Source organism: Phalacrocorax aristotelis, chromosome Z (assembly GCF_949628215.1).
Source record: "Phalacrocorax aristotelis chromosome Z, bGulAri2.1, whole genome shotgun sequence".
Classification (NCBI taxonomy): Eukaryota; Metazoa; Chordata; class Aves; order Suliformes; family Phalacrocoracidae; genus Phalacrocorax; species Phalacrocorax aristotelis.
Genome location: NC_134311.1, coordinates 7,633,641 through 7,659,536, shown reverse-complemented (window position 1 = coordinate 7,659,536; position 25,896 = coordinate 7,633,641). Strand labels below are relative to the sequence as shown.

General features: G+C 43.0%; 2 long non-coding RNA genes across 17 annotated transcripts; one reads left to right on the top strand and one right to left on the bottom strand.

The window, feature by feature from the left end:
* Window positions 1–718: 718 nt before the first annotated feature.
* Window positions 719–21,706, top strand: LOC142050401 (uncharacterized). Of its 13 annotated transcripts, none has more exons than XR_012658017.1 (8): window positions 719–1,058; window positions 1,631–1,844; window positions 3,136–3,249; window positions 6,400–6,454; window positions 7,380–7,446; window positions 7,566–7,671; window positions 19,339–19,461; window positions 19,862–19,937. It is a non-coding gene; the product is annotated as an uncharacterized LOC142050401 (long non-coding RNA). The 13 variants fall into 13 exon arrangements; XR_012658016.1 differs by lacking the exons at window positions 19,339–19,461; window positions 19,862–19,937 and adding exons at window positions 3,577–3,618; window positions 17,847–18,099 and having other exon boundaries at window positions 720–1,058; XR_012658022.1 differs by lacking the exons at window positions 19,339–19,461; window positions 19,862–19,937 and adding an exon at window positions 18,347–19,320 and having other exon boundaries at window positions 720–1,058.
* LOC142050402 (uncharacterized) lies at window positions 7,666–25,896 on the bottom strand. 4 transcript variants are annotated; one of them, XR_012658027.1, is made up of 7 exons: window positions 25,506–25,896; window positions 23,104–23,302; window positions 22,498–22,712; window positions 20,102–20,255; window positions 19,375–19,488; window positions 16,310–16,424; window positions 7,666–7,952 (listed from the first exon to the last, which is right to left on the bottom strand). It is a non-coding gene; the product is annotated as an uncharacterized LOC142050402 (long non-coding RNA). The 4 variants fall into 4 exon arrangements; XR_012658028.1 differs by lacking the exon at window positions 20,102–20,255; XR_012658029.1 differs by lacking the exons at window positions 19,375–19,488; window positions 20,102–20,255; window positions 22,498–22,712.

Sequence of the window (25,896 nt, the reverse complement as noted above, 5' to 3'; positions counted from 1 at the left end):
CGCGCCCTCCGCGGGGCTGCCGGGGCGGACAGGCCCCGAGAGGAGCCCACCGGCCGCCGGCCCAGACGCGGGAGAGAGGGGTCCGGCCGCAGCTGTGCGGCTGGGCCCGGCGGCGGAGGGCGGGCTGGGCGCCCGGGCAGCGATCCGCAGCGTGAATCAGCCCTCGCCAGCAGACGCAGTGCCTCCCCTGCGCCTGCCAGCTTCCTGCGAAAGGGGGGAGAATAAACCCACGGAGGGGAGATCGCCCCCCTGCCTCCCCCGGCTCGGCCCCGGCCCCGGCCCGCTGCGGGCGGCCGCTGCCCGCCGGCCCGGAGGCCGTGTGCCCACCGGCTGCCGCCGCCCGCCCCCCGCGGCAGGGCAGGCGGGAGCCGCGCTCCCGCTCCCACTTCGCCTTGGCAGGGCACCGCCATCAGACGGAGTGGGAGGAAGAAACATTAACTCCAGCAGCTGTTTCTTGACCCCGGCTGTCAGTCTGCCCGAGAACACGGGGGTTTTTTATTTTATTTTAAATTCGGAGAGTCCTGCCGGGGGGACAGGGAGGGAGTTTTCGGGGGATAAGTTGGGTGCCCCCCCGCCCCCGTTCCCGCCGCCCCTCTTCTCAGGCGGGCTCGGCGGCGCGGGAACTCCCAGCTGCCGCCCGGCGCGCGCGGGCACAGTCGCACGCACACCCTCACACACACCCTCACACACGCACACGGGCACACACGCGCGCGCGCGCACACGCACACACACACACACACACGCACACACATACAGAGCCAGCGCTAAGAGCCGTAGCTAGACTACAGTAATTCCCCAGCATGGGCGGCTTGAAACTGCTCGGGCTGAATAGCATTTGCTGTTCCGTCCCCGCGGCCGCCTCCCGCCGGCCCCGCGCGGCGCTGCCTCTCCTCCTCCTGGAAGTTGTGCTGACACAGGCTGCCTGCCGCACCAAGTTTGTCAACAGCCGCGCGCCCCGCGCGCTCCTCCCGCCGGCGGGAACGGGGCTACCGCCAGCTCCCCCCGGGGGTGGGCGACGTCCCTCAGCAAGGGGTGCGCCCCCATCGGCCCCCGACAGTGTGTGTGTGTGGGGGTGTGTGTGGGGTGTCCTGTGGGGTGTCCTGTGTGAGGGGATTCGTGTCGTGTGTAAGGGGGTGTCCCGTGGGGTGGGGTGTCCTGTGTGAGGGTGAGTCCTGTGGGGTGGGATGTCCTGTGTGAGGGGGTGTCCTGTGGGGTGTCTCGTGGGGTGGGGTGCCCTGTGGAGTGGGGCGTCCTGTGTGAGGGGGTGTCCTTTGGGGTGGGGTGTCCCGTGTGAGGGGGTGCTCTGTGGGGTGGGTTGTCCTGTGTGAAGGGGTGAGCTGTGTGAGGGGGTGAGCTGTGTGAGGAGGCATGCTGTGGGGCGGTGGGGATGGGGGCAGTGTCCCCTGAGGCAAGATGTGTGCCGGCCGGCAGGACAGCAGTCCGGTGGGTTGGTGGGGGAAGGCAAGCAGGTTTTGCCCATTAGTTTTTTGGGGGGTGGGGTTTAGTGTTATTTCTTTTTTAATATGTGGGGAACGTGCGAGCGTTCCTTGGGCTTCCTGCTGTGTGACTTGGAGGGGGCAGCCCGGCAAAGTCAGGGGTGGGGTTCACGCAGAGGCATCTGCTCCTGCAGTGGCCATCCTTTGAACAAAGAGAGGTGCTGAAAATGTCCGCCCTTGCCTCTTGAAACTGAGCAGAACTGAGGAATGCTGAATATATGAACACGCAGGTACACACGTGTACGAGCAGGTATGCCCACACCGTTACTGTCAGGCAGGCCGAAGACTTCAGTCGTTGCCTTCAGCTCACATTGGACCAAGGTTGCTTGAAGTTGCTTCTGCATAATCGTAAGGGTTTGGAGGTTTCTGGGGGGTGGTTTTGTATTGGCTTCATGCCCTCTGAGTCCTCTGAAGGCTTCATGAAAGGAAGATTAACTCTTTGCAGGGCTCAAAATGCACATTCCACATACACAGCCTTTGCAAGGCGCTAACCTCTTAAAAATAACGGGCGTCTTTAGCAAAGTTGTAGCGTGGTGTACCTAAGGGTCATATCTAAAGGCAGGAAGGAGAGCAGGCAAAGCCATGACACTTTAAACTACTGGCGACGGCTCTTTCCCCCCCCCCTTCACTTTATGTTTTATAGCATCGGATTGCCAGTGAGCAGATAGCATGCAAACATACCTGCACCAGTGCCCTCGTCTGTACTGAGAAAGCCTAAAAGCTGGAAAGCTTTGGCCTGCAAAGTGCCGACCATCAGTGCAGCCCATGCGAAGGACGTGCTCAAAGGACATGTTTACCTTTCACCAAGTGAGCAGTCCCACTTGGTTTGGAAGGACATGGTCCTGGACGGGAGGGATCGCAGCACTCTGTGGTAACCACGCTGCTCGCAGTGCCCCAAACATGCTGCATACTTTCAGCCTAAACTGAGCATCTGTCCACAGCGATCTTGTGGTATCTGATAAGGATGCAGCAGTGGTTCAGTCCTCCCCAGCATCCCTAATATGGGAAAAGGAACTAGGAGGAGAAGATGAATGTTGAAATGAACATGCCTGTGGGTGTTTGTGCGCTGGGGAAGAAGGTGTGAGGAGGAGTATTGTGAGGGCTGGCTGAGGGCAACTGATCCACCAGACTCAGCAAGCTGATCAGCTTTACTTGCTGTGCTACAACCAACAGGCGATTCATCCTGATCAACTTTTTGAATAAAATAGTAGTTATATATTGTATACTAACCATAAAAAAACCTGGTACACGTATGTTATAGATTGATTGAGGGATATTTATCTTAAACTAGCAAAGAATATTCTTCCTGTGCAGGACAGAGGGAATGCTTGTCTCTGACTCCTCCGATCTGTGCAAAGCCTCCTTATTTTGGGGAGATCAAAGAGATAAATTTTAATTTCTTCTAAACTTACTGATTAGAACTGGTGAATAGCTGTTTTGGGGTTTTTAAAATAAAAATTATGACTATACAAATGAAAGATAGCTGATGCATTTTGGAATGTCTGGAGCTGCCTGAACAAAAAGCAGAGATGCTCTTGCTGCTCTGTAGGAAAAATCTTACCGTTCTCTTACAAAGTTCCTGGAAAATACTGATCATGCTGACCTATTTTATTTTTTCTATTTTTTTTGGTCTTTCTAGTTAGTACAATTGTGTTCTGGGGAAGAGGAGTTGGAGTTCCTAAACAATTTGCATAGCATATGCCGTGGGACACAGGTGGGACATAAGTGACAATGCTTCAGGACAAGTTTCCAGGTACACAGCCATTTCTACCAGTCCTTATTTCGAACCATCATAAACTATACCAGCAACGGAACTGTGCCCAGTTTTTAAAAGCTTCAAAAATTGCTGACTGACTCAGGAAAATAATGAACAAGCGTATGGCTGTACACATTTGAAATATGCGCGGTTTCGTATTTTTTTGACATTTTTAGCTTGTGAATTGCATTTTTCTCCAACATTAGTTGCCCAGTCTTCTAAGTGAAAGGTATTAACCTGTGTGAAATCTCCCTGCACTGTACTCACTTGGACTCAATTTCTTCTAAGTTAAATGATAAATTAATTTTCAAATGTTGGTATCAGATGCCTTGGTCAGCACCAAAGAAGGACATCCAAGTACAGAAGGTACGTGGGGCTGGGCGCTGGGCGTGTTGAAGATGTATTGTTAATCGAATGTTTTCTTGGAACTTTTTAAATTGAAAGCCATTTAAAAGTCATGTGTTAATTATGGGTTGTAATTATATGATTTTTGTTCCAAAAGTTTTATTTCCAAGAAGTTTTATTTTAAGGCCTGTTTTAAAATTGCATCATGCAGATGGAACCCTGGGCTCACAGAACTGTTGAGGAATTCATTTGGCTTTGGGATCTTGATATGTACCTTCCTGTTAGAATTACACATCCACAGGAACGATGGCTAAGGGACAGTTCTGTGTGATCCCGCAGATGTAGAATCATAGACTCACATAATGTCCTGAGCTGGGAGGGACCCACAAGTATCACTGAGTCCAGCTCCTGTCCCTGCACAGGACAGCCCCAAATTCACACCGTGTCTCTGAGGGCGTTGGCCAAGTGCTTCTTGAATATCGCCGGGCTGGTGCCGTGATGCCTCCCTGGGGAGCCTGTTCCAGGGCTCCACCACCCTCTGGGGGAAGAACCTTTTCCTAATGCCCAGCCTAACCCTCCCCTGGCACAGCTCCCTGCCATTCCCTCGGGGCCTGGCGTTGGTCACCAGAGAGAAGAGACCAGCCCTGCCCCCTTCCTCCCCTTGGGAGGGAGCTGCAGAGCGCCATGAGGGCTGCCCTCGGCCTCCTCTGCTCCAGGCTGAACAAAGAAAGTGACTTCAGCCACTCCTCATACAGTTTCTCCTCTAAACCCATCACCAACTCTGTGCCCTCCTCTGGACACTTTTTGGTAGCTTTATATCCTTAATGTCCTGTGGTGCCCAAAACTTCCCACAGTACTTCAGGTGAGGCCGCACCAGCGCGGAGCAGAGCGGGATGTATTTGATTTTATGTTACTCCAGTTTTATGTTACTCTGATGGGACAACTGGTCTGTTTAAATACCTGACCCTGTGAGCCGTTCAGGCCTCTGGCAAAGCTGGTTTTTTCCATCCCTTTGACTCCTGCTGGAACCGGTGGTGGTCTTTGTGCACGTGGCGGTTGGCACCTCCACAGCGTGGACTGGGCCCTTGGCTCTCCTAAGCCTGTTGCCTCAGTGGACTGCAGTGGGTCTGCCATTAAGAAATCTATAGAAAATATAATGCTTTAGAATTGCAGATAAATACTGACTTTTGTGTGTTTGACTTTGTAAATCTTCTTAGAGAGGCACAAATTATTCGATCAAGCTGTTTATCAAGGCTGTTTCTGCATGAGGTCTCAAGACACATGTTTGTCATTGTGAAAAATTTCCTTCTGAGACTTTCAAGGGGTTCCTTCTCTAATCTGTACCTATGGAAGCATTTTTGTAACTGAAAATGAATGATCAAACAATTTCGTGGTTTCACGTGTGCTTAGATAGCATATAATGCCAGCAATTGCTAAGATGACCCATCCATTTGCCTAAATCTGCCGAGGCATATTAGAGTCTCGCTATGCAGATTTCTCTGAAGAGGGCAAATGGATACCTGTGCTCTTGACTCCACCTGCTCACCACCATTTTGTTTGCAGGGCACATAAATAAGAGGGCAAAATTTGCTCTTCATACGCAAGGCGGCATAACTTGTGCCTGCACGGGGGACACTGGACTAGCAAACGTTCAGATTTTCTTGTCATTAGTCACACAGATCCCATGACAAGTTTTGGTAAATTTAGACCAACTTGAAGTAAACAGGAAAAATAAAAGTGTGGGGGAAAAAAGGTAACCTCAGTGTGATAGTTTGTCTTCTGTTCTCTTAGTTTGTGTACTCCCAAGGCAGCCTAACGTCACTCTAACGAACTCTGTTTATAAAATAACTCAGTTTATAACAGCATTAACAGAAGCTGGTCACCAGCTCCAGCTGAGAGCAGATTCACACAAGCTTGACCAGACCACAGTAATCGTGATTTTCTTGTTCTTGTCAATAGTTAGCATTTGAGGGCACATCTTTTCATTTTCTGTTTATTTAGTATTTCTGTTTAAAACACTGTTTGAATATTGAAATAATCTCTGGAATTATTGGTATATTTTGATATTCAATTCAGTGTTTAGTATTCTCATGCAGTAACTTTTAAACTCACGAACAGCCAGTTATATATATATATATTTCCATGTCCTGCAGGGTTTTTTTGTGCATATTTAATAATAAGGCAGGTATAGAGAATGTGTTGCACAAGAATGAAGATAAATCTGGTGCAGCAGTATTCTGCACAAGAGAAATGCGGTGGGGCAGTAGATACAGCTAAGATAAACAGGAGGAGTTTGTGCACTACAGTCACAATCCACAGTTAGCTGGTATAACGATTTAATACACAGATGAAATGAAAGTAGCTGGAAGAAAATGGTTTAATCTTTTTAGAGTGCAAAACTGTATTCAGTGAAGGCTAAATCCTAAAATCCTAACTCAATTGCAGCTGAGGAAAAACATGAGGATTGACTGCATTGTAAGTCATTGACTGATGTTTTTAAAAAGTCCTCAAAATAGTAGATAGTTTACTTTCCTTGCTTGTTACCCAGTGGTAACTAGGTAGTGTCCAAAACCTCTGAAATTAGCTAAAGGGCTTTTCTAAATGTAATCCGAGCTATAACCTGTTCCGTATTTTACAGAAAAATTACTTTTATTTTAACTACCTTTATTTTAACTACTACTAGTTATTTTATTCTAACTGCAAGTGCACCAAATGCAATATTTACCACTCATGAAGAGGGCAGTATGATATCTGGGTGCATCAGTAATAATCAAAGCCCATAAACATAAGGCATCTTTGCAGGACCCTACAACTGCTTCCACTGAAGTCGGAGACAAAGCTCCCAGAGATCTCACAGGTACAGGATCAGTTTTCTAAAAATATTATGGTAATACAAATAAACAAAAGTAATAAAAGGGGAGAAGAGTAAACAATTGGAAAAACAAACTGTTCCGTGGCCCACGCAGATGAATTTCATGTTTTTTCTGAAGTTTTCATGCTTTTTGTTCTTCACTGCAGTTGATAATGATCTCTATGATGTTTTGTGCAAGAGTAATTTTATATTAGTGGTGGTGCCAGTTTTAACCCAAGAATACCTTGCCTGAAGTTGGAATCTGCGACTGTTTAATAATGTCTGTCATGTTTTTACATGTTTAGCAGCAGTGCTAATGAAGGTATGATATGTAGAGGGTGTGCTAATTTTATGTTTAGCTAAAACTTGTATAATGCTTAGGTTTGAAAATGAAGGTGGTAAGAACTAGATTAATGAGGTCTGGATAAAAAAAGTTCCTAATGTATTAAATTATAATAAAAACTCAATGTATGCTTTTTTCCCTGGAGAAAATTGTGTTGTGTTGTCTAACCGTTAGAGACATTTCTTAGCCTAGAAAGAAAAAATGCTGAAAAATTTTTTAACTTATGGTTATTATCTAAGTACCTTAGATTTGGTCATCAGTTCATTTATTGGTACAGAGGCTACCAATCTTCTAGTCATGAATCATAGCAGAGTATTTAAGTTACCCCTGTGGACAAATTCCTAAATCCTTCCTTCTTATGGCAGAATTTATCAAATGTTTTTGCTTACTGTGTGTTAGGCAATTACTTAAATAATGCATAAAATGCCCATTTAGCATGTGGCTTGATTCACTAATACATACAATAAGAAAACATAAACACCTGCAGTGTGGATTTAACATTTCAGTGGCTCTCTGAAATTTTAGTTGGTCAGCAAATGAACTCAGAGGAAAACTGAAATCTGTATTTATAACCCACTAATGATACAGGTTTGAGCTACAAGCAAAGACGCCAACAGTGACCGTACAATCCTGTATCTGACTGTCCATACGTAAGGTAAACGTCATTATTGTCTGGGAGAGGCGTACTATATTCATGATGATACATAAAACTAACAAACATCCAGCTTGAACTGTTCGTTCTTCATGTGCTTTATCTGCTTGTATTTCTTTTAGCTCCAGAAGTTAACAGTTATATTCATCTTGATTTTTTGTACAATAAATCTGACAGAAGACAGAGAGGAGGTAAATACTGGAACTATCAAGATGTAGCTCCTGTCAAGTAAGTTTTCTGTCTACTTAAAACATTTCAATATGTGACATATATGTCAGAAAATCTTATTGTGGATCTTGGCTTAACTACTGGCGAGTTAGGGTGGCACTTTGGGAGTACTTGGTTCCTCTGATCAGTTGTTAGGGGCCAAACGTTGACACAAGTGTTGGGTGATTTCCCAGCCATAGTGCACCTCTGCTGCTCAGATGTACGGTGTGACTGAGAACCATCAGATTGGTCTTGAGAGAGTTTCTTCCATGCTGAATAACAGGGTCATGGTTTACACGTATCTGACCAGGAGGAGGAGAACAGGTTAGTCAAAGGTCTGATGTGGATGACCTCTGCAGTGACTTTGCAGGGGGCAGAATTGCCCTTTGCAGAAGGAAGGGATTGGTGTGATGCAAGACAAACGAGGACTGTATTGCCAGGAGTGTGAGTCTCCTGCGGCAGTAGCAGCCGGTGCTAATCAGCAGCAAGGTAGCGTAGCAGGAGTTCAGTTAAGGAGGAGGGCACAGGAGGGAATGTGGCTTTCCCCTGGAGCAGTCTGGAAAAGGTTGTTTTAGAGTAGCGCAAAATGACTCTTTTCATATACCTGTGCATGCTAATGCAGCTCCCACAAACTTTAGCTGGAGTTAGACTAATACGCCAGGGCAAAACAGCATGCCACTTGAAAAACGCTCTCAATTTTTTGCTTGTACATTTTTTGAAGGAGTGCTGTGATGCTCTCACATTGCATATTAAATGTGTCCCAAAATTAAGTGTTTTGCCTGATGATGACAAAGATTAAATCTGTCATCTAAGAGCTCAGTTTGATAATACAAGGGTAGAAAGCTCAGCTAACGAGCAAATTTAATATTATATTTTTGTTACAAAAATGTACCAACAGTTTCCCGAGATGCTGTTTACAAAAGTCCCATGAGAGCTAACCTGTTCTCCATGGCCTTGCAAGCATTCATCATTGCCTGCCTTAACTTTAATTTACTGTTCCGTGGTCGCAAAAAGATGTATCCTGTATGTTGTGTATACCAGTAGTAAGATGTAGCAGTGATGTAAAAAGAAGTACCTCTCCAGAGTATATTAACACCCATCAGCTTAGTTTGTAGGTGCACTCCTGCGGGGATTAGCTCCTGTAGTGAAGGAGGTTTTTTATGAACAGAATTAGACTGATTGATCTGCTTGGCACTCGTAAATGTGTTGACTATATGATTATACAGCTATGGCAGACTAGCATGCTTGTATTTTTAACTGTTCTTTGTTACCACTGTAATTTGTGTGGGCTGTTCTGTGTGTCCTTCACGTTTTCTTTTTTTGGGGGTAAAATGGTTACTGTTATTCTTACGCTGTTAAGCCTAGACACTAGCATTTTTTGGTTGGGGAGAATAAATGGCGGTAACATCATCAGACTTGCACAGATCTATGCAAGTATTCTAAAAACGTACATGTAAACTGGGAGGGAATAAGCATGGAAGAGTGGAGCCAGTGTTAAAGCAGCAGATTACTCAATTGTGTGGCCTGAGTTGTATTACCTCTAAAAAAATTAGCTGAGCAGGGTGCAATAACCACAAACTCATTTCAGGGAGTTGAGGAGAAGTAGTGAAACCAAAGCAGAGCTAGTGCTGCTGTTTTTTAAATCAGGGTGTGTTTGGAAAATGTTTGGGCAACCTGTTTTTGCCTGAAGAAGAGAGAGAGAAAAAGACTAAATCAGTTCCTTTAAGATTTTTCTGAAAAGGAAATAGTTAGAAATTCTGCTTCTTTTCCTAGAAGGAAAAGTCCTCTTGGTATGTTAGGAAGTTGTTTCTTGTACATCGAGGAGGACAGCAATGAGGGGGATTCCTGAGTGACCCAGCAGCCCCCACACCCAGCTGGCCCTGATTTTTCTGGTGGGTTTGTGCAAGAGTGATGACAGCACCAGAAAAGCAGTTCCTGATTTTAGACCCTGCTGCTAGAGTCTTCATGTATTTGTGGGTATTGGGAATCGTGAGGAGATAATCGGTGAGCAATTCAGAGGGGTTGGGGTTGACAGAACAGCTCCCAAAGTGACAACGGCGTTGCTCCCTCCAGCTGTGGGGTTCAGGTTACCCACCTGCTCAGGTCATACCACCACTCTTCTCTTGCTCTCATTGCAAAGCTCTGGTGCTTGAACTGCAAAGAAGATGCTGCAATTCAGTCACAGGATGGTTCTTGCTCTAATTTACCCCACATCTTCATCTTTGTTTCTGTGGAGAAGGTTTCAGGCTAACCCCTTCCTATGACTACAAACCCCTTTATCTGTGAGAACTGCCTGCTGTGTGCCCCTCATCTCCCATCCTGGTCTTTGCCTGTATACGCCTCTTTGAGCCTCTGTTCTCTGAGCTTTGTGTTCTGATGTGTCCTGTCCCTTCTGTATTTCCCCCTAATCCAGGCCTAATATGCTCAGTTCATGTGTTCTGGTAATCCTGAGCTTATTTCATCAATATTCTTGTTACTAAAAGTTTTTTGTAAGTGGTATGGTAAAGATAGTAACTTCTTGTGACTGCAACATGTCAGGATATTGCTGACACAGAAAGGATGCTTTAATGATCAAAACTGTCGAATGCTACTCCGGTAAATCCCATGACAGGACTCTGTCCCCATCATGGGATTCATATGTGACATGAAGCAAGCCATTTAACTAAATTTATCATTGTCTGTGCCCTCCTCTTTTTCTAGCTTCCTGACTGGAGGCTCTGCGACCTAATTTGTAGAAGTTATCAGTGCTCATGGTTGCAAACAAAATCAGAGGGGATGTCCTTGGCATATGTAAATTCTCTGAAAAAAAGATGAAGTCCTAGGCATAGCAAATTAACAGATATCTCTGGTTTTCTCCTGTGCACCGCAGTTCTCTCCTATAAAGCGGTGAACGGTCACAGGGAGTACTGCCCCATCTCACGGAGCAACTGTGAAGATTCCTCTGATGATGTGAAATGCTTTCTTTATGAGATGCCCCAAAAAGCAATTAATAATTCAGTCTTCCAAACAGGGTTTAAATTCAGTACAGTAAATAAGACCTGCAACAACATATTAGAGAATGAGGAAAAGCATAAAAAATGTATAGCTGCTCATTAAAAGAACATAATCTATTCTGTGCCCTGAAAAGGTGGGCAAGTACTATATGATTCAGTTGTTAATTACTATACAGGAAGGCTGATGTGTGAGGTGGACAAATTAAAGCTTAATTTTGTATTTTGTGCCTTTTTAGTACTTGACTTTGCAAATGTAATAATATTCTTTTAACATACAATTTCATGTGCAATATGTATAAATGCTGACAGTTTTGCTAATACAAATATTGCTCTTCAGAGGGCCACTTTACTAGTGGAAGGGTCACTTGAAGTCCTGGATAAATCCCCATTTTATAAAACAAAAGAAATAATGAACATAAAAGTACACTGAGAAATAAGCCTGTGTATTTGTTTTAATCCCTCAGCAGTATTCCTAAAATACTAAAGAGCACTTCTCCTTAATGAGGCCCATACAGCCAAAATTGCACCAAAGATTCCAGAGAAAAGTTCAGCCAAAATAAAACCAAAAAGAATTTTCGGCTTGTTTCCAAAACAGTGTAATTCAGGATCTCACTTTATATATTTTACCAAAATCCCCTTTAAAAACATACCTGGAAGTGTGAAAGGATGCAAAATTTTGAGGGAAGGTTTCTTTTTAGGGGGGAGAAGCTAAAAAGGCTAGAGGGGAGAAATTGCTTAAAAACATGTTTCTTTCCAAAAAGCAAATTCTTACCTTATCTGGAAACCATCTATTGCAACCTTTTAATGCAAGATCAGCACAAATACAAAGCCAGAGATAATGCAAAGGTTATGAGGCTGGTTTTGCTTCATATGGCAGTTTTTGGAAAGACAGATGCAGTGATTTTGTATTTGCTTGAAAACTGTGGCTTTTACGACAAATTATGTTTTAATTGCTTAATAAACAACTGTACAGTAGCACTGAGCTCTGTGTAAAAAGTCTTAAGATGTCCGAATATACTGGTAGTTGTTCAGGCGTATAGTACGTACCCACTGCTCTGAGTGCTGACATACACACTGTCCACAACCATTTCAGGTAACCAGAACAACTTGTAGGCTTGTAGGATAATTCATGCTGGAAGGGACCTCAGGAGGTCTCTAGTCCTACCTTCTGCCCAAAGCAGGGCGAGTTATGAGATCAGACCAGGTTGCTCAGGGCTTTTCTCAGTTGGGTCTTGAAAATCTCCAAGGCTGGAGACCAGAGACTGGAGAACCTCTCCAGACAACCTGACTGTCCTCGTGATGCAAAGTTTTTCCCGTTATCTAAGCCAGAACTTCTCTCGTACCAGCCTACGCCCACTGTATTTTTAAAAACCATGTTTTAATTGGATTGCAAATGTTATATCTGACTTCTCATTGACGGCATTTTAAGTAAATATGAAATTTAATCTGTAGCTGAAACTGACTGATATTAAAAGTGATTTTAGTACGGAGTGGTTACTTTGTATGATCAGAACACTCAGATTCCGAACAAAATTGTAACACTAAAACAGAAAAATCACTGGATGGTAAAATATGTTTGTTAGCATCATAAATGTAAATGATCAACAATGCAGGTGTTCCCCAATGAGAGTAAAACTCAGCAAAATGCATCTAAATAAAAAACTAAACAAGCTCAGATTTGTACAAACTTGTCCTGCACATACTTTCCAGAAATATAATATACAGCTGTGATCAAAAGGATTATCTGCAGTTTCCATATGATACCATCACTTTATGACTGGCATTTAGTGTTATAGCTCATGGATATAAAGTTTGAAGAATATTAATGATATTCCTTCTAATGGCCCTGTGTTCTTTATATCCTCTGTCTCAGCATGTCTACTTGGTGAGAGACTTTCTTCTTTCTAACAAGCTTCTCCCAGTACTGTCCAAAAGGTTTGTGACGTTATTAGTTCACTGCGGCAGAAGACATACCTGGCACTGAAGTGCTGAGTAAATAAATAAAAAAAAGAGCATGGAATGACTGGGAAGGAGGCATTCTGTCATACTACCGAACTTCCCTTACTCACCCATCCCATTAGGCAGCAGGTCAGGGCTAGAGTAAAGCACATGTAGGACACGTAGGACAGAAAAGCTCTGTTTGTGGAGTATGGGCTTTTTCCAACGTGCAGTTCTCTGAGTAAAATCTGTCTGAGTCAGAACATGCCACTGTTTCAGGCTATTTCATTATAAAGCTGCAGGGCAAATGTTGTCTAAAACACATAGTATGACTCGACCACCTGTAGGCAGCTGCTATCAATGCTATAGTCTTGTCTTAAAAAGACGACATACAAACAGTGCAGCACAAAGGGATCTGTGCTTACAAGATGGATACATGCTTCAGAGGTAAGACCAAGTGCCCATAGAGTCATGAAGTTTATGTTAAGCATTGCACTGTAACCACATGCCCTGGAATGAATTATTGAGCTTCTTAAATGGTCATGCTAATGTTTTTACTTATGAGTTCCTACCTGTAGAGGTATGGTCTCATAATTACTGTAATTACAGGGCTTATGAGTCTCATCACTCAAATCACCTTGCTCCCTCAAGACATTCTCAAAATTGCTGTCTGATTCCCACACACTAAAAAGGTAATTTTGGAGTAAAGTTTCCATGCTGAAAAAACAACCCAAACAGTTAGAGGAAAGAAACAGGCAGCAATGCCATTCAACCCCCTAGACTCTCACACGTTTCCTTTCTGATCCTTTGCCATGCCGTCCCCACCATCCACAGCTGATGCATTGAACCCCCCTACCTTGAGCAGGCACACCACATCACCTACAGTTAGGTGCTCATGATAAGCACAGTTAGAGTAGATCTCATACATTACATAGCGAAATCTACTGTGCATATTCGTAGCTGGTGTTTGACTTAATGTTAGACAAGAGATGGTGATGAACAAATATTGATTTCTAATGCCACTCTTGATATTTCTGATAGCACCAGCTACAATACTGAGAGCTGCAGCAAGGGTTGCACTGGCAAGTGTGCTCAGGATTAAGGTTGTTTAATATTTCTTCATTTTGATTTTTTCCTTTAAAATTGTAGAACCGTCGAATCACAGAATGGTTTGGGTTGGAAGAGACCTTTAGAGATCATCTAGTCCAGCCTGCCTGCAGTGAGCAGGGACATCTTCAACTAGATCAGGTTGCTCACAGCCCCATCCAGCCTGGCCTTGAATGTTTCTAGGGATGGGGCATCGACCACCTCTCTGGGCAACCTGGGCCAGTGTTTCACCGTCCTCACTGTAAAAAATTTCTTCCTAATAGCTAGTCTGAGCCTACCATCTTTTACTTTAAATCCATTAGCCCTTGTCCTATCACTACAGGCGCTGCTAAAAAGTCTGTCCCCATCTGTCTTCTAAGCTCTCTTTAAGTACTGGAAGGCAGCAATAAGGCCTCCCCACAGCCTTCCCTTCTCCAGGCTGAACAACCCCAACTCTCAGTCTGTCCTCGAGGAGAGGTGCTCCATCCCTCAGATCATCTTTGTGTCCCTCCTCTGGACCCACTCCAACAGGTCCATGTCCCTCCTGTGCTGAGGACACCACTGGAGCTGGATGCAGCACTGCAGGGGGGTCGCACCAGAGCAGAGCAGAGGGGCAGAATCCCCTCGCTCGCCCTGCTGCCCACGCTGCTGGGGATGCAGCCCAGGATACCATTGGCCTTCTGGGCTGCGAGCACACATTGTTGGCTCCTGTCCAGCTTTTCATCCACCAGTACCCCCAAGTCCTTCTCTGCAGGGCTGCTCTCAATCCCTTCATCCCCCAGCATCTGTTTGTACTGGGGGATGCCCCGACTGATGTGCAGGACATTGCACATGGCCTTGTTGAACCTCATAAGGTTCTTACAGGACCACCTCTCCAGGTTGTCTAGGTCTCCCTGAATGACATCCCATCCTTCCGGCATATCAGCGCACCCCTCAACTTGGTGTCACCTGCAAACTTGCTGAGGGTGCACTCAATCCCACTGACCATGTCACTGATGAAGATACTCAATAGTATTGGTCCCAGTATGGACCCTTGAGGGACCCCACTTGTTACCGGTTCCCACTTGGATGCTGAGCCACTGACTGTAACTCTTCAGACTCAGCCATCCAGGCAGTTGCCGATCCATCTAATGGTCCATACTTCACGCCCGTACCTCTCCAACTTAGCGACAAAGCCTGAGTCTAGTTAAGCATCACGTAGAGGTAAGTAGTCCCCCTGGCTATCAAGACAGAAATTATCTGGAATGCAAAAGAAATCTTCTATCCTACAGGGAACAGCTGTATGTTTAATTCTGAAAGTTCAGAATTGCCTTATGGCTAAACACGTGTGTGTGAAATCTGAAATTTGTAGGGATGGTGGCTGTTTAGCCCCAAAATACATAAAAAAAACCCCAGGAGAAAATGTAAAAAAGGAACATTTAGAAATGTATCCTCTTTCCCAGTTCCAAAGAATGATAAAAAAGTATTGTCTTTTGAAAGAATACTGAGTAAATTTTATATCTAAATTAAATTATTAAAGATATCTTAATTCTGCTTTAAGGGCCTAATTACTGCCTCACTGAAACCAATGCAGAGGGGCATCCAATGAGGAGAGTAAGATCTAAATAGAAATCCGAACTAGAGGGCTGCCACCAGCGCATTCGTTGATACTGTGTAATCCAAACAAGCAGATAAATTGGAGAAAGTTCAGTAAATGAAATGTAGGGTAATATAACTCCCACTCTCCTAGTGTTCTATCTCATTTATGTCTGACATGTTACATCATGCACAGTACAGTTATAGTTAAATCTGATTTGCGGCAACCTGAGCTTTATAAATGTCATCCCTTTTGCCTCTTCTGGATCAAGTTGTAGATACTCCATTTCACGAAGTACTAAATGTTGTCTGAAAAAGAATATAAGTTACTGAAGTAGCATTGGCTTCTTTGGAGCAGCCAGGGGACTTGAGGGCAATGTGGGTTAGTTCAGACCTCTCATCTCTCATAAATACAAATATGGTAAATCTTTAGGTAATTTTTGATTACATAAGTCTTAAAAAGTCTCACAATTGTCTCCAGTAGGCCTTCATCCAATGATATAACCAATAATAATAATAAATTGTTGATTTTGCATTCACTGGGACTGTGAAGATGGTTACAGATTGTGCCCTTAAAATATTATTTTACAACTTCCTATTTCCAATCACATTGCAACATCTTACATCTTGTTTCAGATACCAATATGAAAAAAAAAATCATGAAGGAGATGAACATTGCTTGCTAGGAAAACCCTCCCCTAAGCTCAGCGAAGCGTTCTGCTTTTTACTTATTTAATATTATGTCTCAAAATCCTTCAGTTCCAGTGGTCTGATTATCTCATCATCCTGCCTTCGATTCCCTTTTACTCTAAACAGTAATGTACATTTTCATAATAATTATACTTTGATTTTCTATACACCCATGTTTTCACTCGAGTGTGTGAAGGGGTCTTAAGTACTATTGAGTTAATCTTCAAAACACCTATTACATTATCATCCTCATGATGATACAGTTAGATGACAATAACAGCAAGAAGCAAGTAACCTGCTAAAGGTAATAGAGATGGAAGCAGATGTGAGGAGAAGATGGGTGACACCACCCTCACCACTAGCTCCCAGTGACCCACCAGTTGATAAAACGGGACAGAGCAGCTGTTTCTCAGCTTGCGGATGTGTATGAAAAGCTGCCATCTCCCAGGGTGCTAACCACTGCTTTTAGCCGCTCTGCATCTAAACATTTTCCTAAAAAAGGGAAGACAGACAGACAACATTCATAAGTGCTATTGAAAACATACATGAAAATGTTTTTTACATAAACAAAATACACCCATCCATAAGGCCATGTTGTTTGACTGTGAGCAGGTAAGGGGAGAGGAAAAGTTAGAAAGTGTTGGGGTAAAGGGGATTAAACAGGCAATGACACAGGTTTGTGTAAGCCTTCTGGATGGCCGGCAGAAGAAATGGCTGGGAAAACAGCGCTTCAGCTCACCTCTGCTGGTGGGTCTCGTTTGAGTTACATCCAGAATCACCGCCTCTCTGGCCTCTAAATTACAAATCACATACAGTATGTATCCTTCGCACATCAGGGATCCCCAGTGTAAATTTACATCTTATTTTGGCTTTGATTCTTGAAATCAGCTGTTTTTGTGAAAATTCCTAGGAAAATAGATCGGCCTCTTAAACAAGATTTAGTTTGAGTCATATCCAGTTAACTCTGCATTACCTGTGGACAATATGTGCCAGATGTGGCCCATTTTGGTACAGAGCTACATGTAAGCTAAACGCTTATAAGCTGTATTTCAGCTATATATCAGCTAACCCCCATAAATCCGTGTCAGCTCTGTGCTCTACACCTTCCTTGCATGAAATATTCCAGCGCAGTGTAACTGTGTTACAAGTAAATATAACTTCAGTGAACAAAGTGGCGTTACAGCCTTTCACGCCAGGGTAAATTTGGTCAACTGGGCCAGTGCATTTGAGAACTGAAGACAAGTAAGAAATTACAAGGTGAATATTAGGGGGTGTGTGTGTGGGAAGTACTGTAAGGTAACTTATTTTAAAACCTTACTGACAGTGGTTTGGGGGACCAGACCCCTACAAATGCTTTTTTTGCACTCATTTCTTTGGTGGCAATCATCAGCAGTTTCAGGGTCAGGAAGGTGTTCCAGTGTCATTCAAAGGGTCATCTCACTTGATACACCCAATGATTTTATGTAGCCATGCTGCGAGTTAACCTCTGTCTGAATAAATGCACAATTTTTCTGGGGGGAAAAAATTACAAGCTGGATTTGATAATATCTCAGTAATTTAACAGCTGGTTTGAATTTTGAAGGTTTGGCAAATTTCTGGAGTATAGTAATTCAAAGGAATGAAAAAAAAGTCTTTGGTCTTGTCCAAATAAGGATAAAGAAAAGCATGAGTGTCATATATTAACTTATGTTAGTTAACAGAGAATTTTGTGAAGTCTAATGTACAGACGATATTTTAGCACGTGCCAACCTGTCCATTTTAAATGGCAGGTCCTTTCTGCAGTGTAAAGAAATATCTTCTCACTAATAGTTCGTCAATTGATGGTTAATTGCTCGCTGCTCACTTCATCTTTTTATCAGGATGGCTTCTGATTTTTTCCAGTCTTGTCAGGTGACACTCATGTACATTTTTCAGGCAACAAGAATTTTGTCAGTCCAAACTTATGAAAAAACAAACCCAGCAGACTGACTTCTGAACTCTCCATTAATTGATGCGATGTTCTTCCACTGGGCTTCTAGAAATCTTGTTTGTATATCCTGATGAAAACCCCATCGCTGGCTGAAATGACATTTTTGTCTTGCATTCTGAAGCATTCAGTACATTTATAATTTTGGTAGTAAGTTTGGAAAACAGGCCTCAAGACAATAAAAGATATGTTAAGAATCAACCTTATTCTCTCTTTGTAATACTTGGTGTATGATAAAAGAAATGTAATTTTTGAAAGGACTGTAGCATTGTTATCATGGTGAGGCTATTCACTGGCTAGATTTCTCACCAATGGGAGAAAGATGTATACTAAAATAGTTAAGTTGGAGGCCACAATCTTATGCTAACAAAGGCAATAAAGTATGGGGCTTTTCTTCAGTGCTTTACATCAAACTGGATAAATACTGGTTTTTCCATTTCTGTGACAGGCATTTCCAAATATGAATAGGCTGCTATGCTGTTTGGGAGGCTGAACAAGTGAACAGTCCAGCTGTTCAGAAAACAAGAGAGAACAACAGACAATGTATGTGAGAAGCAATAGAGAGTGAGGGATACAGGAGGTAGATTCAGCAGCTACGAAAGGGTATTGGGAACAGAAAGTAAAAGCCTAAGAGACAGCCTGGTTGGTGAGACCAAGGGCCCGTGGAGCTGCCTAGTCCGCCTCTGGCAACAGCAGCAGGAGAGGCTGCTTCAGGAACACAAGCGAGCCTGGCCCCTTCTTTGGTCCGCTCCTTGGAAGTCACAGCTGTTGTATTAGGGACGCTGGAGAGTGGCAAAATGTTAAAAAGCCTTAACTTCAGGGAGGAAAGGCCTGAAGGAGAACTGTCATTGAGTCTATCCACAGGGGATCTGGCTGAGTACCACACGCAGGGCTGCTCGTGCAAGGGCTGTGCAAGTGCAAACCCCTCCTGTTGCTTGCTGTACACAACCGTACGGGGTTTGGAAATCCCATGGTGTGGACGCATTCAGCCTTGGCATGGAAAGAGGCCAATATGCGTGACCCTCTGCTTGAGCCAGTGCAACACACGCGAGAAGAGGTGTCGTGAAAGACAGACAAGGGGCTCACCAGAGAGCAAACAATTCTCATTCAGTCTGGTTGCAGCTTTTAAAATTGTTTTCTCTGTTGCACATTAACAAGTTCTATGTTTTAGGTTACTTTGTTTCTGCACTGATGTAGCTTACATTTTAAAAAGTGGCTTTGAACTGGTAACAAAAAGATCATCACCAGGCCATGTACCTGCACTTGTGAGATGCTTAATAACAATTTTTCCAAGTAAACTTGTAAATTTCTTACAGAAGTGTCTCCAGTCTGCCTTTCAGCAACTTGCACGGGTGCTAACAGGCATACTTTCTGACAGCGCAAATCAGTTTAATTTTAGTGTTGTAGATTCATGTTCATAGCCCAACGGATGTTTTTTAGGGTACAGAAGTCCAGAGTCACACCCATAGCTTTTACCTAGCTGACAGCAGAAGGTATTTTCACTGCAGCAGTGTGTCTTCAGTCAGCCAAATGCACACGCCAGTTCTACTCTTCCACTGGTAGGTATGTAAATGATTTTCCTCTTGGGACCTATGCAGTTAGAGAAGGATTTCATGATCTTTAATAAGAGAAGTTAGTTGTTACTGAAATAACAGGGAGCAGTAATACTCCATGGGTAACAACACTACTGGGAAGGACCTCATTTCTTCTGTGAGCTTAAGCACTAGGCTTCATTACTCTGGTGTCACAGGCCTCGCCGTATTTCCCGCATTGCTGTTCAAAACACTGTCCTTATCATCTGTCAAGTCTTTACTGAGCTAGAGTGCATTGCTCTTCTGGGTGGCATAACTCTCTAAGGACAAACTGGGGGCATTTGTAGCCCATTAGTACCTCCAGAGCTATTTGGGACCTCAATCAGCTGCAGAAGCATTAGTCCCTAAAAGCCATTTATTTCTCTCTTCAGGACCATAAGGGGAAAAACAGGGTTTTGCAAAGCAAAATGAAACCCAAATAATAATTTCATTCCTGAGAAGACGCCTGTGATGATCTCCAGGAATCCTGAAGCCATACAGACCATATACATCCTGAGAGTGCAGGATGTTGCGTGCATACAACGCTGGGACACAAATAACACACGTTAAGTCAAACTTACTGGGATACAGCATGCACTGAACTACACATAAATACTTTTTAACAGGCATACCTCCTGTGTGTTGCTGGCTGTGTGTTAAATGCTCAGAGGGGATTCCAAGGCAGGAAGAGGGTTTGGTATGGATTGGAATAGCCTTGAAGGGATTATTTCAGCCATCGTAAATTAAAGCGACCGGCTCTAATGCAACATTTGTCTCTGAGACAGCCTGAAATGAGAAAAGGCGGCTTCACGCCTGCTCGGCTTTCTCTCACTTAGCTGCAGCGTCAGTACAGGTAACGCTAACGTCCTGATTCATTGCACAATTTGTGTCGCAGGCAGGGTTCCGAGTATGCTTCGGCTTGCACTGCAACAAGACTTGTAAGAACAAAGTGCAAAAGAGTTACTGCTCTACACCTCCCTGGATGAGGGTGCGCACCTGCCGTCAGGAGTCTGCCATGACGGACAAGATCACCTCTTGGTGCCCTTTCCTACGTGACAACTCTTTAGTAGCTGCATGTTGGTCAGATCAGTCAGAAAGAGGTGCCCAGAGTATCTTAGCAAATATGAGTGGGTGTTAGACTTGTGTTATGACTTCCACCAGATTAAACAAATGCTGAGTTTTAATTAAAGTAATGTTTTATGCATTTTGGTGTAATTTGAGCTCTTGTCACTATTCATTTGTTCAAAAGTATCTGCCGTGTAATATAGGAATTCATCTGCTCTTTTTGACCAATGATCAGTAAGGTTATGTGATGCCTGCTACTACTTGTATTCTTGCTTGGCTTCTAAATGGACAATTTCTTCATGTATTTTTCTCTGCAAATACGATAGCACAAGCTGCTTCTTTCCCCCCTCGTCAGTTTTGGAAAGTTTCTGTTGTTGAGTTACTTTACAAAAAATGTACAATCTGAAATTATTCATTCATGAATAAATTCCCTCTCATTCTTCAATTCAGTCACTCTCCTTAAACAACAGAGTTCTTAACTTTTACAGTAAAACTGCAAGTTAAGCTCTGAGTCTTTCCTGCACACAAGGCAGATGAGAATTAATCTGCTCTTGCCAGCCATTTCTTATCCAGGCAGCTTCCCTCTTGCCCTTTCCATCTCTCATCTGAGGAAAATATTCTCAAAACACAGCTTTCCATGTTACATTATATTGTTCTGGGTTCATAATATTTTGTAGGAATCAAGAATAAAATCCTGTTTTCCTAGCATCAATATCTGTCCATCTTGACTCACTTCAGTGTTAATTACGAGCTGCTAATTTTATCTGTGGGCCTGCAGACCTATACCAGATGAATAATTGGAATAATTTACTCTGGAGCTTAGCATGAGGCTTTATTTACCTGATATGTCTAAAATGAATCCTAGTTCTGATCTAGATAGCATCCTGAACAAAAATATCTCACACATTGTACTTTGAACTGTTTTATGATTTGCTGATTTTAGCAAACTGGACAGTGGTAGCATAGGTTTGCCGGTTTAATAAAACAGGGATACAGATGGTAACTTGCTTATTTATTACAATTCTATATATTTACTATAGGTTCTAACAGTATTCTTTTATTGTACTTTTGGATAATCCTGTGTTACAATGACCTTTGCTCCACTGTCTGCAGATATTTTAATGCTGTTTTGACCATGGACTTGTAAGCCGATTAAAAAATTTATCTTTCTATATCAATTAGTCCTCCTCATTATTCTCAACATCCCCCAAATCCAATTTCCATGCTTAGGAGTAACACTTTTGAGGCCTTCAAGTGCTATTATCTTTTATATTAATGACCTGAGTATTTCATATGTAGCCTGTCTCAAGTTGATTTCAATATGTATTAGTGTAATAGGGAAAAAAAATAAATACAACAAGAATGGAACATGAACAACAGTAACAGAAAGGAAATACAAAACAAATTAAAAAAATCTGAAGCCTAAAAGAATTATTAAACTTTTAGATAAAATAAAACAAGTAGAAAGAAGTAGGAAAAATTGCCAAAAACAGGAGGTGGCAACAACTGCTGCATTATGCAGGTACTTTTTTCAGTGCTGGTTGGTAGCTGCTGGAGTGGAATAAAAATACTCATTAAAAATGTATGCTGTTTATATACCTGTCCGTTTGTTTCCTTTTGAACTTTCTCTCAGAACAATCATGGGGCCCAAGAGCAAGTACGTTGACCGCACAGACCACGCGTCTACAACATCCAGCTCCATTTGCCAGCCTAACAGGCACCACAAATGACAAGTCACAACTTCTACAAGGTACTTAGTTCCTCTTTTTCTGCCAGCAAAAGGAAAATACTACTACTTGTCTACTATATAAGAGCACTGTAATATTACAGTGATCACGGGAAAATAAGGTTTGTCTCTCTGTCAACCATTTTGAAATAGTGACTCTCCATCTACCAAGTTCTATCACGGGAATTTAACCTATTAAGTGTCCTAAACAAACAAAGCAGGAGAATGCAGAATTACCTTACTTGCAATTCTTGTTATGCGTTATTGGTGCAGCATCTCCATAAGCAGCGTTAATTTAATGACAGACAATGAAGAGATCTAAATTAAGTAGTTGGCCATGGCGAACGTTTGTTAATATCAGTTTTAACTGGAACCACGTCCAGCATTTCATTTTTGCAGATGTTGCCTGGGTATGCAATCCTTCTTAGAGCGTAGACTGGGCATGTTTGCTCCTGTGACCATATGAGTAGAGCGAAAAAAGAAACAGTTTATTATAGCACAGACGATATGTTGGGTTTGAAGGTACTGTCCGATAGCCTCAGGAGACATTTTCACGAGCATTTTGCTTTGGCTGTACCATTATTTCTTATTTGGCTCACCTGGAAATATTCCTTTATTATAAAACTTCGCCACTCAGGCATTGCAGGGACTGGCAATAATAATTATCTCTTTTTGTTTAGCAACATTGCTCAGCATTGGAAATTAAGAGTAATCAAAAACCAAAATGGAAGAAATAGCAGTAGAATTGCTGTGAATTGCTCAGGATCTGACCATATTAAGGCAGATTTGTGCAACTGAATGTATATTGTGTTAATTCTACCAGTCTGAGAGCTGTAATGTTACCTTTTTTCTTTGGACAGTAGAGTGTTGACTGACTGACCAGTGGGTTTTGAGTGAAGCTGTGTTTCTTGGGACCATACAACAGGGTGAAGAGATGAAAAAGAGCTTCTAGAGATCATTCAGTTCACTGCCTGGCTGATGAAGGATTATTCTCCACAATCTTTATTCAGCTTCGATCCGAAAGTTCCAACCAACAAAGTTCCTACAGCAACAGTATTTTAGTCTCAAAAATTATCAATATGTGATTATATATATTAGTATGTGTATATTAATATGCTTAGAATAAACTGAACTGGTCTGATGAGCTATTAGCAGGAACAGGACTGTTAAAGCTTTAGGATGGCAGAGAGGAGATGGAAACGCCGAGGCACTTGTCCAGAGTACAGGTGAGAGAAGGAAGAGAAAGGAGAGAACCCCCCCGTGTTGGGACTTGTCAAGTAATTTTAGGATGAGAGCAAACGCATTTCCCATGAAAAAGAGGCACTCGCTGCAACTTGCTGAAATGCCCTGGCAGCAACACTGGAGATGACCAAGCTGACATCAGGTGCTCTAAGAATATACTGTGAGCCCGATCTGCTCTGAAGGCAGACAAAATGGGAAACGGACATAGAAAGCTGAAAATATTGGCCTAAATTTGTCAGCAGCGGAGCAAGGATTAGAATCCACCTCGAGTAGGTACAGTGCCCTGTCTACACAGAGATATATAGTGTTGCTGTTAGCAATAATGCATGGATACTAACAGCTGTACAAAGTTAAGCATTGTAGACCTTAGCTTCTATAACACAGAGAATTAGCTATGCTTGTCATGAGGAAGCCAACAAGTCCTGGAAGGGGATATTCAGGTCAACTGTTTACTGTTTTTAACAATATGTAATTACTTAACATTGTATATATCGAGCTTAAGGTCCACAGAAGATATCACCTGTTTGTGATGCTCCAACAGTATGGGTAAAGCCTGTACTCTTTGAAAGCGACCACTAGCTACTAGTTCCTAGTTACTGGTTGTCCTTGATTTTTACAGGGGTGGTGTACTCAGTTTCACATAAAATAAATGGATCTGACTATATGGAAACGATGGCTTAGTTTTCTGGAGTTTGCCAGCCATGGTGACTCCTTTGCTAACTTCAGGGCAAAATCAGGGCCCTAACAGCCACTTTCTAAATGAGCTATGTCTTAAACCTGATGATTCTTCCCTAAGAAAATCCAGAGAGACAGTAACAAAGCTAAAATTAGAAATCAGGAGCTGTAGTTTCCAAGGCAAGGCACATTACATGACATTTTTTCAATACCACAGGCATTTTCTCTTACAAAAATGGCTTACAGAATATATTCCACCACGTAAAAATCTTCCTTGGGGCTGGATGACAATGTGGTATTTACTTACCAAATTTCAAACCCCCCAACATTTAAAAGAAACAGTGAACCAGATAAATAACTAATTCTGATTATTAAATAATGACTATAGCATCACAACTTGTAGTTATAATGGCATTACCCAAGCTGTGCAACTTCAGAAATAACACATGCCTTCAAAATAGTAATCTATGGAGGTACCATAATCTGTCTGAAGCACATATCGCAACTAATATTCTCCAGAATACCTTCATGAAACAAAAGCCTCACTTATATATACCTAACGTTGAGAATCTACAGACTTAGACGTAACATTTGGTTGTTCACAGAGAGTAGTGAAAATTATCTTTAAATATGAACCACAGTACATTTTGGAAGAGCTAGGCTGCTAACAGCCAAAATCTAGAAAATTGAATTTTGAGAATAAAAAGAAATGGTATACCTCTGGATTATTCCAGCAAAGAGCTTTGGCCCCTGTGAGCTCTCCACACCAAGCACATTACACGCAAATTAGGAACTGCACAAGTTGGGGAACATCACATTACAACCAGCTGGTGCAAAGCACCATTTGCATATGGAGGCTCTCCACTGACCAGCGTAGTCTCCCAGGCTGACAGGACAGCTCACTTACTCTTAATACAACAATCATAAAACTCCTTAAAACAGCAGTTTACAGCTAAATAGGTAAAGTCAACATTTTACGTTCCACTTAAGTCTATCCAAACATAGTGCATTCTGCACATAATACAGGTTCCATAGCTTAGGCATGCCAGACAAGACCTTACTACTGAAAAATATATGGTTTAATAGACTCATAAATTTAAAAATAATTATTCTAGCATTTGTGTAACACAAGAGCAACCGTGCGCCTCCCAAATTCCCAGATTTGAGAGCAATAATAAAGGCAGCACAGCAGGGTAACAAAATGGACATGGAACTCCACACTGGGTATCTCCTGGAAGTAGTTCAGATTATGGTTTTGGCAAGGCCCTGCATTTCTTACTTTCGTCCAGATAATTGCATAACCATTTTGGGTTTGCTCTTCTACTTACCCTCCCACTTTAGGTTCCAAGAGAATGCTCATGTGAGCTGGCTGTTCTAATGTCACGTTCCCCCCTCCTCATCTTCGTCAGGGAAAAGTAATAACATTATATATTTATATTGTAGGGGGAGAAGGGCGATTAAGTCTGCAAAACCAATTAGAAACATTCGAATAAAACTGGCATTGTCGACCCTCTGGGCGCAGGCCGGCCCGAGGCGAGTTTATCCGGGGGTAACACTTGTCAGGGGCGGGAGAACGGCTTTTCCAGACCCTTGCCGAAAACGCCCACCTCCGACCGGCTCCCAGAGCGATCGCGAACCGGCGGAGGACGGCCGGGACGGCGGACACCTCCACCCCCCACCCGCCGCGGAGCCCTGTCAGCCCGCCTTCCCGCCCGCCCC